The 16,604-nt window shown below is 39.7% G+C and overlaps 1 long non-coding RNA gene and 1 pseudogene across 1 annotated transcript in view; both read left to right on the forward strand.

The window, feature by feature from the left end:
- The first annotated feature begins 5,272 nt into the window (after nt 1-5,272).
- The window catches only part of LOC140847812 (uncharacterized), a 37,715-nt gene continuing 26,383 nt past the window's right edge, over nt 5,273-16,604 (forward strand). Inside the window, exon 1 of the long non-coding RNA XR_012128003.1 lies at nt 5,273-5,325. This is a non-coding gene — a long non-coding RNA (uncharacterized lncRNA). The remainder of the gene's footprint in view (nt 5,326-16,604) is intronic.
- Nucleotides 8,773-15,393, forward strand: LOC140847811 (tubulin alpha chain-like 3; annotated as a pseudogene).

The raw sequence follows: 16,604 nt of genomic DNA on the forward strand, positions 1-16,604 counted from the left end.
CAGCATTTGGGGAGAAGAGAGGTAGAAAGTAATGACCGAATATGAGGTGGTTTTATTGGTTACATACACACTAAATTATTCATGTGAGAGAAATCCCAGTTATCAAAGGAAATGGAAATGTGTTCTCAGGGCTGCCTAGGAAACCAGTAAAACCTAATTTTGAGCCCTCCTGCTTCCCAATGGGGAGGAGTGAAAGTGCCTTCATCCTCTAATTATAAGAAGGCAGCAAAAGGCACAACGTCAAATAATGGACTTCTCAAATAATGAAGTTGTTAAATAGCACGTTCTTTGAATTTAAATATTGCTTTTTTTTGTATCAAAGTCTTTCAAAAATAACTTCTCCTTTGACACTTAGGAATCTATCCTAAGAAATAAAATTACATAGGCACCGAAGGGTGGCAGAATATGCCATCCTAAAATATGCTACTGTGGCATTAGGATTATTTTGCACTACAGGCAGTTGAACACCAGGGGCAGGAAGGGCATTCTGGCCTCCCTTTTTTCACTGAAAGCAGGAGATGAAGTTCTGTTGTGAAAACTGCCCTTTCTATACCTGGAGGAAAGAAGCATTCTAATTCCCGAAGATGGGGGGAAGTCAACGGAGAGAGAATAATGTACAAACAGACCTTATTAAAATAACATCTTCCTTTGGTCTCCTTATATATTTTAGTTACTTTCCCACAATTGCCTCTCTTCATCTGCTCTAGTATATAAATAAGCACTAAGATTTTACCACTCCTGTTGGTCTTCATTGTCCTATGGAGCTCCCTTGTTTGTGTGAAAATCCCTTACATTTCCTCCTGTTAATCTGTCTTCTGTCCTTTTAACTGTCATGCCCAGCTGGACACCCAAACAGGGTAGAACTGAAGTTTTGTTTCCCCTACAACATGAAGATATTAATGGCATGGTTGTTGTTTATGATATTAGAAAGAGTAAATAAAGGCAATCTAAAAAAAACAATGATAGGGAAATGGTTAATTATGTTTGATTCACTGGACAGAATATTTTCAGCCAATAAAAAATAACTATGAAGTGTGGAATAGAATAATACGTTGTAATTTTTAAATAAAAACAGGGAATGTAGAGGTATATCTAGTACATTCAGAGTTATGAATTTAAGAGATTTCATAGGAAAAAGATGATATCAATGAATTAAAGTGTCTCCATGTGGTCAGACTTTAGGTATTAATTTTTTTTACTTATATTTTATTATTTTTTAATTGTGAAGTGTTGAGCTTACATTACATTTTAGCATTAGGTAAAGTATGTTTAGTTTCAAAAAGGGAAAGAAGTTAGGGAGTAAGATGCCCATAGAACTACCTCTGTTCTGCCTTATCAGACCCTTATCCCCAAATTAAGAAGGAAATACTGCTTTGCAGCACTAAAAGTAAAACAATACAGAAATGTCCTCTGGGGAGATGGTAAAAAATTTATTTTAATAACATTTTGGCACTAAAGTTTCAAAATATTATCAGTGGAAGCAATGGGGGCAAGGGTAGGGATTAAAAAAGGAGTATTGAAAATTGTGTGTGTGTGTGTCTGTGTGTGTGTGCATGTGCCTATGTGTGTTTTGGGGAAAATATTTCTAAAGGACTAAAATACATATTACGGAGATAATATATGTATATAAACATACATAATGAAGTATACACATTAAAAATTTAACAGTAACAGCTAGAAGTACTGAAAAGTGTCTTACAACTTTCAAACCACTAGAGGAAAAATTGTGGTACAACGAAAAGTCAATCAATCTATCAAATGGGAGGAAAATATGGAAACAACAGAAAAGCATAGTTGAAAGCATTAAGAAATAGAAAACTTCTGTTAATGGAAAACCCAGCCAAATGTAGGTAATCACAATAAAAGTGATTACATTGCATTTTTCCATTGAAAGACAGAGACTCTCACTATTTTTAAAAGAGACACATCCAAAACAAGTTTAAAAATAAACAAATGGAGTTCTAGCTCCTGTAATATGATGCAATAAGTTATCGGGACCATTTTGATTAAGTAAAACAAAAAATGCTGACTAAAGTGCAAAAGAACATCTTGAGGCTTTGATGAATAAGATAGTAAAGAATTATTGGGCCAAATCTTGAGGAAATTAGAAGGTAAGTGGGGGCCAGAAACTCCTTTTATGTTAAAGGTACTTTCCAAACAGGGAAATTTCAGTGTTCATGGACTTAATTGGTGCAAGGGAGAGGAATCAATGCCCAGAGCCCGATCCAAGGTAATTTAAAAGGAGGCTTTTCACCATACAGTTCAACCACCAAAATACTTTCAGAATAAGGGTAAACCCACCCACCTCCTCAACACCCATGAGACCACAAGGGGGTTTTCCTTGGTATTGAGCAGGGCTGGGCATTAGGAGGGACTGTCTCTCAGAAGCTATGACAACAAGCTGGCACTAAGACCAGTGGGCAACCCAGAATCACATCACTTGGATGGTCTGAAAATTAAACAAATATATTTAAACAGATAAACATCCCTTAGGTGTCTTGTTGAAAATGCAAATGCTCTCTGGAGAACTACACTTTTATCCCAGACTGCAGAGACTTCCCTCAAATAATTTTTCAAGGAAAATCACTAGCTCACACACAAAAAAACCAAGCAGATAAGGAAAGAAGCCACTGCTGGTAAGAATCAGAAGACATAATTGACAGAAAAAAACAGACCTGCAAAGATTTTGTCTGAATAATCAGACAGAAATGTTTACAATTACTATGTCAAAAGAAATAAAAGGCAAGATGGAAAATATCTTCAGGAAGTATACAATTACAAAAAAATAAGCATAACGGAGCAGATTTGAAAAAGAACTTAGAAGAATTTGTAGAAATGAAAAAAATACAGTAATTCAAATAGAAAACTCACTGCATGACTTTAAAAGATTAGATAAAGCCAAAGAAACACAGTGAGTGAACAGGATGATAGTTGGAGAAATTAACCAGAATGTAGCATAGACATTCAGATTGGAAATAGAAGATGTGAAGGACTCTACAAGGTACAGCAAAAAGGTCTAACAAAAAGGAGAGGAAAGGGAATATGGGAAGGAAGCAATATTTAAAAAATAGCGACTGAGGACTTTCCAGAACTCAAGAAAGACATGAATCATCAAGCCCAACAGATCATTAAACCCAGCAAATCCAAAGCAGAACAAATAAAAAGCAATACACATAAAGACACATTATGTAAAACTAAAGAAACCAAGGACAAAGACAAAAATTCCAGAGTAGCCAGAGGGAAAAGACCTTAAAAGGAACAAGATTTATACTGACAGCTTCTCATATGCAACAGTAGACTGAGGAATAAATACCAGCATTGAAATCTACCCAGTGAAATACCTTTCAAGAATATGGGTGAAATAAAGATATTTTCAGTCAAAAGCAAAAAAAAAAAAAAAGTTTGTGACTGAAAGATGCTCTCAAAGAAAGTCTAAAGCATTTACCTCAGGCCCAAGTAAGAAAAGTAAAAAAATGGGAGGAATACAAAGCAAAGAAAGTGGTAAATATGTGGGCAAATCTAAAACATTGTATATGACAACAATTAAAAAAAAAAGAAGGATCATAAATGGAATTTAATTATTCTAAGGTCTAAGAAAAGGGTATTGTGCAAGAAGAGGGTAAAGATTCGATTAAATTTGGATATGTTGTAATATCTTGGATAATTGCTATAAATGGAATTACATAATATGTGGTCATTCTGTCTGGCTTTTTTCACTTAACATGCTTTCAAAATTCATCCATGGTGTACCACATATCATTATCATTCCTTTTTACTGCCAAATAGTATTTCCCTGTATGGATATACCACTTTTATTTATCTATTCACCAGATGATGAACATTTGAGTTATTTCCACTTTTGCCCTTACAAATAATGCTGCTATGAATGTTTGTTTACAAATTTTGTGTGGACATACGTTCTCATTTCTTTGGGGTAATGAAGCATTTTTATTGTTCCTTTTTCCCTTATTCTATTTGAAAGCTAAATACTCCATTTCTATTTTTAGCAATTATTCAAGATATTACTACATATCTAAATTTAATCAATATCTCTACACTTTTCTTGCAAAAGATAACCTAGGATATGAGGACAAACAGCACAGAAGTAAACACTATATCTAAACCCAACTATATGAGATATTGCATTGAATGTAATGGACTAAATTCTTCAAGTTAAAGACAAAAATAGAAAAAAATCATAGTGTGTTTACAAAGGACACATAAAAAATGTGCAGACAATGAAGAATGTAAAGAATGTAAGAATGTAAAAAGTGGAAAAAGATATTCAAACACTAACCAAAAAACTACATTAAAGTAGTAATTCTTTATTAATATTCAGTAATAGTAATTTAGTTCAATAGTGTTAATATTCAATAATACAAACTTTAAGGCAAAAATCCAGTTAAGATAGTTATTTTAAAATGGTAAAAAATGTTTGAATTCTGTAGGAACTGTAACAATTTAAAATTCACATGCTCTCAATAACATATTCTGAAAATAGATAAAGCAAAAATTGTCAGATAAAGAAATAATAGAAAAATCAACAATCATAATGGGAAATTTTAATACATCTTTAAAAATAATCGGTACTCAAAATTCAAACTACACAATAAATGAGTTTGATGTAATGGAGATGCATATATCTCCATTGCATCCAACAATTCCAGAATACACATTCTTTTCAAGCATTCACAGAACATTTTTAAAAATTGACCATATAGCAGAATATAAAGGATGTCTTAAGTATATAAAGAGAGAAATTATTTAGAGTATGTTCTCTGAACTTAATGAACCAAAAAAAAGTATGATATAATTAAAAATAAAATAAATAATAAAAACCTAGACTATCCCCATATACTTGGAAGTGGTGGTGGTCCAGGTGAAAGGGTGAAAGGTAGAGGTAAAAAGGCCACTTTTTTGTTTTGCTTTATGTATTAGGGATTGTTTGAATCTTATTTATGGAAAAGATATTCAACAGTGCTTAAGCAATAAAAAGAGCTCCTTGCTGGCACAGCAGATTCTGCTCAGACACTTTCCTTTCCCCATAAGGATGGATTTTTTAAAAATGCATTTGTTATTTTCAATCCAGGGATAAGCTGGAAGGAATTCATCTGCAGTCGTGCACAAACTTAGTTCAGGGTGTGTTCAAGCCCACCTCCACTACTCTGAGACTGAACTGACAAAACGGCGAAGAGTCTGTACTGCTGTAAGTGGAGCAGGCGTCTCAGTCCGCAGGTGGTGTCATTTCCTGCTCTGTGATAAAGCTGACCTGGGTGCACTTCTCCGTCACTCCTGCGGGCAGTGGAGCAGCTTCCCGAGGGCATGGTAAGTGGCTACTGTACTCCTCGGGTACCGGCAGTGTTGCTTTGCTGTTGTAGCAGGTTTGACTCCGGATTTGGCCCTCTTCCCACCAAACAATTCTTTACTTAATTCTTAATACGTGAGAAGACATCTGGTTCTTGCAATATCCATGTTGGGTGCAGATCTGGACAGGCTCTCCTCTATTTATCTTCACTTTTGCTGCTTTGGGAAAAGTTGTTGATTTGAAGTTGTTTACTTAATTGAAGGCTGAAGCGAGCACCTCTGCTTCCTTCAGTTTCTGTGCTTGTTTGAGACCTGGTGTGCTGATATTCCTATAGGAATCAATCGTTTCACTTTTAACATGCTTTTAGAGTTTCTGGGGACTTCAGACCCAGGTTTCCATTGCTAAGCTCATAAATGCCTGGCAGGGTAAAGTGCAAGATCTTCTCTGTCCTCTCTGGAGTTCTTTGTGGACAATAATGACGATAGTTACTTACAGTGATTCTGTTTTGGGCACCTTTTAAGATCCACTGTCTCTTTAATCACTTATGTGTCAGTTACAGAAATGTTTAACATCTTAGAATTTTTGATTTTTAAATAGAAACCTTTCAAACTGCTTTTTCATCTTTGATCTTCTCACCCCATTGGACCCTCCCTTTGACATTATAAGGATGTTTAAATTGTTTTGCTCTTAAAATTATGCTTTCCCACATGAGGGATGGAAATATCCTGTCTTAAGTGTATCAATGTCAGTATTATGGGTGTGATATTGTATTATAGTCTTGCAAGATATTTCCATTGGGGAAAATGGCTAAGAGGCACATGATATCTTTCTGTACTATTTCTTACAACTGTGTATGAATTTGCAGTTCCTATTTATCTAAAAAAAGTTAACTAGAAGATTATGCCTTCCTAGTAATTCAAAGAAGCTTTGTAGTAGCATTTATTAATGTGCTGTGAGTTACCAATGTTGATATTCAGTGGGCATTTTACAGTCTTAGAGTGTGACTATTATTTTAACACATAGTTTGGAAAGGAGGGAAGAATAAGGTGAAGACAGCCTTCGGTACCTTGGAACAGAGTGATGTTGTAAGCTCAGTTGCTTCTCAAACCAGGAAGGGCAAAGTCGATTCTTCTTGGGCCAAGTATTCCTGCCAAATTAAAAAAAGGACAGTATCACTCCTCTGTCTGAACTACGTGGGTAGCAGATCACATGCAAAGCAGCAGTGGTTTTTTTATGTTGGTATTGTGAGCACATGGCATGTGTGCATCCCACACCACTGGGTGGTAAACAGCTGAGGAAGACTGCTGTGAGAGAAATCTACATGTACATAGCTTCAATGATATAGAGACACAAAATGCCCCCTAACCTTTAAATTTTTACCTACATCTAGGGATTTAGTTGAGTCTGATCTGTTTACAGTAGCTTACAATGTACTGGGATCATTTTAAGTCTCACAGGTGAAGGAAATGAAACTGTTCTTTGCAGATAGGGGTCGTAGAAAGCTGTTTATGATGGAATGTATTGTTTTTATTTTTATGTGCCAGGTAAAAGTGGGAGTATTGATTGGTACTAAGTGCATTGCAAATTGAGTTCACAATCACTGTCATGAGAGACTGATAATTGCAGAGAAGTAACACAAGAGGGAAGCTCTGCTCAAGTAATGAACATGAATTCTTCAAAGAGGAGAGAGAGCTGTGTTGTGCCTTAAGAATCAAGGAGACTAAGTACAAGGTTTGACGGGGCTGAGCAGGAAGAGAGTCCAAGTCAGATTGCAGGGGTGTGACCAGCCAGAGCTCCCTCCCACCTGTGACTGGTAGGCTTTTTGTAGCTGAAGCTCAGACCTTGGGAAAAGAGGGTAGGGTTACCTAACACATCAACAGGCAAACCTCCTGAAGGGCCCTGATGATGCAGAAAATGGCCTTCTCACTCTCTAAGACCTCCTGTGTAGACTTGTTCCATGACCCTGGCAATCAAAGCTCAATGATATTAAAGTCAGTGATTGTAATCCCTTTAGATTTTTAGGATTTAACTTTTCCTTTCCCTCTCTTAGATGTCTACTAAAACTGTGTATGTTTAAATAACAAAAAGAGTTGTTTGCTCTTTTAAAAAATGTGGATAGTGATTTAAAAGTGGGATAGGAGATGTGGGGTCTGATATGGGTGAAGGAAAACAGTGAAGTTTAAACCAAAAAGACCACTTACTACCCAGATATAACTAGAGTTAATACTTTGCAATTTTTTCATTAAGGTATCATTGATACACATAAAGGTTTCACATGAGCAACAGTGTGGTTACTACATTCACCCATATTATCAAGTCGTCCCCCCGCCCCCCGCCAATACTTCACATTTTTCAAGACAGTTTTCTATGCTTAGTTTTAAATGTATTTGACATACTTTATATACAATCAACAAAAAGCTTATATACTCTGTACTTAATATGTTATGAGCATTTCCCACTTCATACCTTTTTGGGGGTAAATATTTAAGATAATATTAATTAAGGTAATATTAAGGGTAATAATGCATAACATACTACTGTATTGATGATCTTCCTTTAAATGCCCAGCAGTAGGTGAATGATTAAGTTGATGTTTTCATTCATTTAGTTAATAAATCTGTGAATGCCATTGTGCCTAAACTTTGTGTTTTAGATTCTTTCTTTCTTTTGTAATTCATTTGTTTATGTCGTTTGCCTGTTTATCTAGTAGATGTTGCAAGTGTTTCTTTTGTAACTGACGAATATAAAACTGGTTTATATATAACCCTTATATATGAAGGGCTGTATATAAATCAATTTTTGTATGCATCGGTATTTATTATGGTATAGAATTTTTACATTTGGAGTTGTCAAATCTATTGCATGTTTCCTTGGTGAACTTTTCACTACTTTTAAAAATCTTTTTTTTTAAATTTTGACATCATTAATGTATAATCACATGAGCAACATTGTGGTTACTAGATTTCCCCCCCAATTAATTTTTCACTACTTTTAAGCTTAGGCCATCCTTCCTTATCTAGAGCATATATGAACAGTAAATATAAAAATCTTAAGATATGAAGAGGTAACATCTTTAATTTATCTGTAGTGGGTTTTAAACTGTGTCAAGGTTATACCTTTCCAGTAACTAGCTAATTTTTTGGGGGGGTAAGACAGCTTGATTTTATACATATATGGTATATAATATATATATAGTCTTAACTTGTTCTTAGTCCATTACACAATAGGTGCTTAGTTTATGTTGTTGAAACTTTGAATGGAACTGTTGTCCGTAATTCAACTGTTCTTGTACCCTGGCTTTTGGTTTCCATGAGACACCTTTAATTAGCCTTATAATACATTTCACCAAGGCTAGCTTGGTGTCTGAATGCTGAGTGATGAAGCTCATGTTATCTGAGAAGGCCTACTCAATGCTAACTTACTATGGCTTATTTCAGAGGGAGTGCCTTTCCATTCATATTGGCCAAGCTGGCATCCGGATTGGGGATGCTTGCTGGGAACTCTATTGTCTGGAACATGGAATTCAGCCGGATGGCATTGTTCTCAGCAGTAAAAAGGATCAGTTGGAAAGTGCTAGAATGGATAAAATAGATGCATCTTTTGATACCTTCTTTTCTGAGACAAGAGCTGGGAAGCATGTGCCCAGAGCACTCTTCATGGACCTGGAGCCAACTGTTATAGGTAATATAAATTTACGTTCCAGTGCACTTTTCAGGCCCACAATCAAAACAAACACACCAAGTATCCAATGGTGGGATTATCAGATTATACAAATCTATCTAAATGGCGACATGTGGACCTTTTCCAAATTTAGAGGATCACTCGATGGCACTTATGCTGAGCAGCATGGCAAACACACCCAGAGGGAAGACTGGTGTAGCCTTTTTGTGTAGCAAAGCAAATTAATTCTTAATTTCTCAACACACATCTATCATAACAAAACTTTTAATTTTCTCCTGGATTTGAAAGCCAATTGCCAGAAGCTTCTGACAAACAACCTGAAATTTTGCATTAGCTGCTTATAAAGGGTAGACTATTTGAAAATGATCCCACAGAGGCAAGGAGCCAAATAAATCTAATTGTGGGGAAAATCAGTACAATTCTATTATGAACAATGGCTGCCTTTGTAGTATCTTGTGCAAAAAACACTTGAAGTGAAGCTGGAGCAATCCTGGGTTGAGAAGTGGCCACAGTATGGAGAGGAGGGTGGATTTGGATTTGGAACTATGTATTAATTAGTTATTGCTGTGTAATAAACTAGCTCCAAGCTGAGTGGCTTAAAACAATAATAATCATTATTTTGTCCATGAATCTGCAATTTGGACAGGGCTCAGAGGGGACAGCTTCTCTCTGTTCCATGTGGTATCAGCTAGGAAGGCTCAAGTGGGACATGGAGGATCTGCTTTGAAAATGGCTCATCTACTTGGTGGCCAGCTGTTTCAGGCTGTTGGCTGAGAGCCAGGCCAGGGCTGTGGGGGACATGGGCCTCTCTGTGGGCTGCTTGGGCTTCCTCACAGCATGGCGCTGGATGCCAAGAGCAAGCATTCCCGTGAGAACAAGGCAGAGGTTCACTGTACTGTAATAACCTAGCATTGGAAGTCACACGATGTCACTTCAGATATATTTACATGGTCAAAGTGGTTACAAAGATCTACCCTGGAAGGGGTATAAGCCTCACCTCTCGATGTGGAAATAGATAGGTTCTAGAAGCACATGAGAGATGAAAAATCTTGTTGTGGCCTCCTTTGGAAAATGCAATCTGTACATACTGGACTGATTGGAGTCCATTTCCCTGTCAGAACAAAGTCAATCCACCAGAACAGTGGATTGATGTCAACATGAAGGAAAAGTTAGAAGGTTTTATTGAAAACGGAAGTTACAAATTGTCGAGGCCAAGATGCTTCAATGAAGATTTAGTGTTTACTCTGCTGGATGCTGTGAAACAATTAAAAATAAGGAGACATTGATAACTTCAAGAACAGAGGACACTAGTACAGAGGTGAGGAGGAGCAATTGCGGTATGTTCTGATTTGAGTTGTAAGTATCCTCAGAGAATACCTGAGTTTTTGTTTCAGACACATGGGAGTTAGCTGGAGTCTGCTGTCCTAGGAACCTGAGCAGGGTGGAATATGTCCCCAGAGGACTTAAGTAAATGTAGCTGAAGAAGCCATGTGAGAGTCCACATCCCAGTATTAGGATTATTGTAGCAGACATTTTAATTTGTGCCAATGCACCACAGACACTAGGCCTATGGTAGGCCTAAGGCCCAAGATCAGAAGCTAAGCAAGTAAGAGAAGAGACAGGCAAAGACCCAGAAGAAATTCCCTAATCCTTTAGAATATAGCCTGCTAGGAGGGTGATTTTGAGGGTCCTGAGCTGTCCAAACAAAAAGGCCTAAGGTCCAGGGTTTAGGGAGGAGGCCCTGGTTTTCCTCATTATGTCCAGCACACGTGCCAGGCACTGTTCTTGACATTGGAGGCACGTATAGTCTCGGTGTTCATGGAACCCACAGAGTCAGGTGCAGACCTATAAAAGCCAAATAGGGTGCTTGAAAGCTGACTGGATAGTCATCAGATGTCTACTCCTGAGGGAACAGCATTTGCAAATTCACAGAGGTGTAGAGGAACATGCAGCCTAATAGTTCAGTGTGGCTGGAATGGAGGGTGTGTGCAGGAGGGCAATGAGAAAGGAGTCTGGGCCATGGGCCTGGTAGCAGGAGTCAGGAATTTGGACAGAGAAAGGACCTTGCAGGGCACAGCTGTAAGGGATGGAGATTCAAGTGGAGAGGAGCTAAATGGCATTGGAGGTGAGGCAGCCAAAAAGCCATCAAATAATTGTGTTTAAAAACCATCAAAGCCCCTGCAGATGCTGGTTGAGGATGCTGGGCCAGGCACTGAAGTCTCCAGACAAAATGCTAAATGGCAGGAAGTTAGAGTGGCAGTTTGGTGTGCATATGAAGCAGGCTTCTTTCGGAGTATACGGTTGGGTTTAGGAATTCATGGTCATATGCAGGAGCGCACGGTGAATTGAGAAAACTGTCTTGCTCTTAAAATATTAGAGCATTTGCTCTTAAGCAGTGAGCTTCTCCTACTATCTATAGATATCTGGTGCCAAGGCCTGGGAAGCAGATTTGCATAAATACATGCCATGAGGCCAGTGTTATTATTGCTTTGTGTAGCTGTTGTTATGTGGGCCTTGTACCATGCCCTGTGAACTTGTTTAATCCTCATAACTCAGTAGGGCAGGTCTTGTTAATATCCTGCTCAGTGAGATGAAATAATTGAGGCATAGATTTGCTAAGTAACTGCTCTGTAGTCAAATGAGGAAGGCAAGATGTGAACCCAAGAAACTAATTCATGAACTCACGCTGTAGCCTACTTAGCCCTCTAACACTGCTGTGTGACTCCTGAGGATTTGTGCTGTCAGGGCATTCGAAGGTGGGGGATTGGGTCCCAGACTTCTGCTGTCTTGTCATGGTACCCAGGGTTTGAAGGCAGTGAAACTAAGCACGAATTGCACTGGTTACATTCAATACTGCCAACATCTTAACACCAATTTCTCTGCATCACACATTTATGTGAACTGCATTTGAGTCTCGTGGGTGTTTGAGTTGCCATATGGGCCTTCTTTGTTAAAGCCTCTTTTAAAGTATATGGATACTACAGATTGTCATGCCTTTCCAGTGTTGGTTGGCTGTTTGTAGATAGAAATAGTTGTCTTAGAATGCCAAGGTACCATCAGGTGTGTAGTGGGTTAAATAGTGTCTCCCAAAAATCTGTGTCCACGTAGCACCCCAGAATATGACTTTATTTGGAAATAAGGTCTTTGTAGATGTACTTAGCTAAGATGGGGTCATACTGGATTGGGGTAGTCCTAAATCCAGTGACCTGTGTCCTTATGAGAAGAAGACAGGAAAGAGGGGGTACCTGTGCAGGCAGAGACTGGGCATGTGGCTGTAAGTCAAGGAACCCAAAGCATTATCAGAGTCACCAGGTTCTGGGCAGAGGATGGAATAGTCTCTCCATCAGAACCTCCAGAAGGAACCAGCCCGGCCCACACCTTGATTTTGGACTTCTGGCCTCCTGAACTGTGGAAGAAAAAAATGTCTCTCGTTTGAGGCCACTGAGTGGGTTGTAATTTGTTATGGCAGCTCTAAGAGAGTAACAAAGGGGCATGATGAGAAAACATACTGTCAGTTTATAGGGAAATGCTGGTTCCTTTCACTAGCCTGAGGAAGGCTGGGTCAGTAGTTTAAATTCATCCCTTTCCCACCATGTGGAGGGAAGACCGGGGGTCAGGGTACAGGGCTGTGCATGGATCAACAGGGGGCTGGCAGCTGAAGGGTGTGAAGCACACTGACCCTCTGGCAAGTACCCCTCCCTCTTCCACCCCGAGCAGCTCCTGAATGGAAAGGAAGACGCTGCAAACCACTATGCCCGAGGTCACTGTTCTGTGGGGTCAGGGATCACTGACCTCGTGCTGCAGAGGATCCGAAAGCTGGCGAGTGGCTCCCTTCTCCTTAGGCAGGACCACACCCAAGAGCCTGGGGGTCTGCAGGCACCTCCCCAGCAGCCCCTGTGTTTTCTGGCCTCAACGTCACACCACCCAGCCTGCACCCTGGAGCCTCCTGAGGCTGTCACAGTGGGGAGGCGTCCTGGTGTTGGCTTTGAGTGGCTTTGCTACTTACAAAGGGCAAAAGTACCCTCTTTACTTACTGTAAAGCCCCATCTTCTTTTTCTCTCATTAGACTTATGAGGAAACGTTTTATTTCCTCCCTCCCTCACAGCTTTATTGAGATATAAGTGACGTGTAACACTCTGTAAATTTAAAGTGTACAGAGTGATTTGACACGTGTATACACACACACACACACACACACACAGTGAAATGGTTACCACACTACAGTTAACCACCCATCTGCTCACATGATTACCTTTCTCTCTTTTTTTATTTGTAGTGACGATATTTAAGATCTGCCCACCTAGCAACTTTCAAGTATATAATACAATGTTTTCAACTACAGTCACCATGCTGTACATCAGATACCAAGAATCCCAATTCATCTTGTCACTGAAAATTTGTGCCTTTATACCAACATCCCCCTGTCTCCCTGACCCCTGTGCCCCTGGCAACTACTTTCTCCTCTCTCTTTCTACAAGTTTGGCTTTTGATTCCACATATAAATGAAATGATACAATATTTGTCTTCCTCTGACTTATTCCATTTCACTTAGCACAAAGCCCACAAGGTCCATCCGAGTTGTTGCAAACAGCAGGATTTCCCCCTTCATATTGACAGTGCCCCATCTACTCTTCTGCTGCTCATAGTTTATCTTGTTATCCAAGACTTCCAAAGCATGTGAAAACTTGTCATTTCCAATAGTGACCACTGTTTGTAAAGTTAACTCAGGCAACACCCCACAAGATGACTCTGTTTACTAACAGTTAATTCTTCTCCAAGGACCTCTGTCTGGAGAATTCCTTGCCCAGTAAACGTTTTGGCATTTGGCATAGTCCTTAGGCAATGCCATGCCTTCACACAAGCACAGTAGGCTGGGTATAGAAGTGGTATGTATCTACTGGGAGGGAAAGTGATAGTTCATCATTTGCTAGTCACTTTCTCTTCTTTGTTATTGGTAAAGACCTTGCTTTAGATCACATACAGATAAATCCATGGAGGGCAGTGAACGACAGTTGAATGTTTATGCTTAACTTGGAGTAACACTCTAAAGTGCTTCCCCCACAACAGAACTAGGCCCTCGAATGTGTTTCCTCATGGATGTTTGTCTGGACTTGAGCACGGTAAAACCAGTCCTTTCTGAAGGTTTTTGTTTTTTGTTAGGAACTTGTATAGCCACCACCCTGGCTTCTGGTTAACTTGGCTGAGTTCTCACATCTCATCCACTTTCCCTAGGCAGAACAGTGCAGTGGGCTGCAGGGATTTTTGATTTTCCGAAGCTTTGGAGGAGGCAGCGGATCAGGATTTACATCCCTCTTACTGGAACAGCTCTTGGCAGAATATGAGAGGAAGACGAAATTGGAGTTTTCTGTCTACCCACCCCCAGGATCTCCAGTGATGTCATAGAGCCTTACAACTCTATCCTCACCACCCCCTTCACCACAGAGCACTCGGACTGCACCTTCATGGTGCACAATGAGGCGATCTATGACATTTGCCATCATAAACTTGGTGCTGGATGCCCCTCTTATGCCAGCATTAATAGGCTTTAGGTCAGGTGGTATCTTCCATCACGGCTTCCCTACAATTTGAAGGGCCCTTGAATGTGGACCTAATTGAATTCCAGACTAACCTAGTACCTTATCTGAGAATACATTTCCCCATGACAACCTCTGCTCCCATCATCTCTGCTGACAGTGCCTACCATGAGGAGTTCTCTGTGTCAGACATCACTGCTGCTTGCTTTGAGTCATCCAACCAGCTGGTCAAGTGTGATCCTCGCTTGGGGAAGTATATGGCCTGCTGCCTACTCTACAGAGGAGATGTGGTCCCTAAGGATGTGAATGCAGCAGTTGCAGCCATCAAGTCAAGGAATTCTATGCAGTTTGTAGATTGGTGCCCCACTGGTTTCAAGGTAGGCATCAACCCTCAGCCCCCCATGGTGATGCCAGGGGGAGTACTGGCCAAGGCCCAGTGGGCTGTCTGCTTGCTCAGCAACACCACAACCATTGTGGATGCCTGGGCCCACCTAGACTACAAGTTTGACCTCATGTATGCCAAGGGGGCATTTCTACATTGGTACATCAGAGGAGACATGGAGGAAGGTGAGTTCTTAGAGGCCAGAGAAGATTTGGCAGCCCTGGAGAAGGACTATGAGGAAGCAGGGCAAAGTCTCTGAGGCAAATGTGACTGATGGAAATGAACATTAAGCTGAAGGGACATGCTTTCTTTCCAAGACATTATACATTAGTGGGTAGAGTTGCCTTGATTGCAAGAAAAAGGAAATTAAATCAAGCAAGATCCCCAGCTCCACCAAGAATTAAAGGGGCAGTGTTAACAAAGAGCACATTTTTCCTTCTCTGTCCCTGGGATCCAGCACTGCTACTTGGGAGCCTGCAAGGTTTTTCTTTATTCACTTTTCTATTTGCTTATTAACATTCATTAAACATTCATTAAAAAATTCTTTTAGTGTATATCCTCGAAATTGAACTTATGAGCATCTGCCACACATAAGTGTTTTTACCACTTCCTGGATGATGAAAAGACCATAGAACACCTCACCTTCGTTTACTACCCTTCTGCCTTTTGTGTATTGTTACATTATGGTTTGATGCTCTGTGTATTTTAAACCCTACAGACGTTGATTACTATTGCTTTAACCAGCACCGTTTGCTTAGATTTACCCACCTGCTATGTCAAAGGTACTCTTCATTCCTTCCTGTATTACCATACTTCCATCTGGGGTCATTTTATTTCTGTCAAAATAACTCCCTTTTCTATTCTTACTGTGGACCTGGGGTTGAGAGGACGTGACATTTGACTATCCAAAGAGTGAGATGGCCTGAGATGAGGATTTATGTGCTAGTTATATGCGACCTTGGGGCAGGGACCCTCTTAGTACCTATAGGATCAGGCATAGGTAGGTACTCAAATGTCTTTTAAATTGAAAAGTGCCAGGAGATGATCTTATCCACTACTTTATTGAATACCACCCATGTGACTTTACCGTTTTATGTTCCTCTTCAGTCTCTCCGTAAAATCAGGTTGGATCTTCATATACCCTCTACCACCGCAGAGGAAAAATGCGCCCCTTTCTAGGGCCATTTGTTGCTTTTGAACCTTCGCCATTTGACTTACCTTCTAGAAGATTGCTCCTTCAGTCTCCCTTGTATATTCTCTCTCCTTTTCTTCACTGATTTGTTTTCTTCTCCCTACCAGTATGTCAAGGTCCCCTCATTCAAAACAATCAACCCTTTTTGCTGGATTTTACTACTCCCATAATATGCTATCACATCTGTCCACTCTGCCAAACATTTCAAAAGGATATGCATTCCATACCACTGCCTCATCCTCTGCTTACTCCTCAACCTTTGTAACTTGGTGTCTTCCCCACCATTCTACAGAAACTTATCTCGGAGACCACTGATTGTACTTTATTTATTAAAACAATGACTCTCAGCTTTCAGATTTCTTGACCGTAAGCATTTGGTTATTCTTTTTTCTTGAAACTTGTCCTTTGACTCTTGTGGCCCTACCTGGTTCTCCTCCATCTGACATCTCCACGGACTTCTCTTTGGCACTGTCTTTTCCTAGTGGAGACACCTTGGCCCTCTTCTCTGGC

The sequence above is a fragment of the Manis javanica genome, chromosome 2 (assembly GCF_040802235.1).
Source record: "Manis javanica isolate MJ-LG chromosome 2, MJ_LKY, whole genome shotgun sequence".
Classification (NCBI taxonomy): Eukaryota; Metazoa; Chordata; class Mammalia; order Pholidota; family Manidae; genus Manis; species Manis javanica.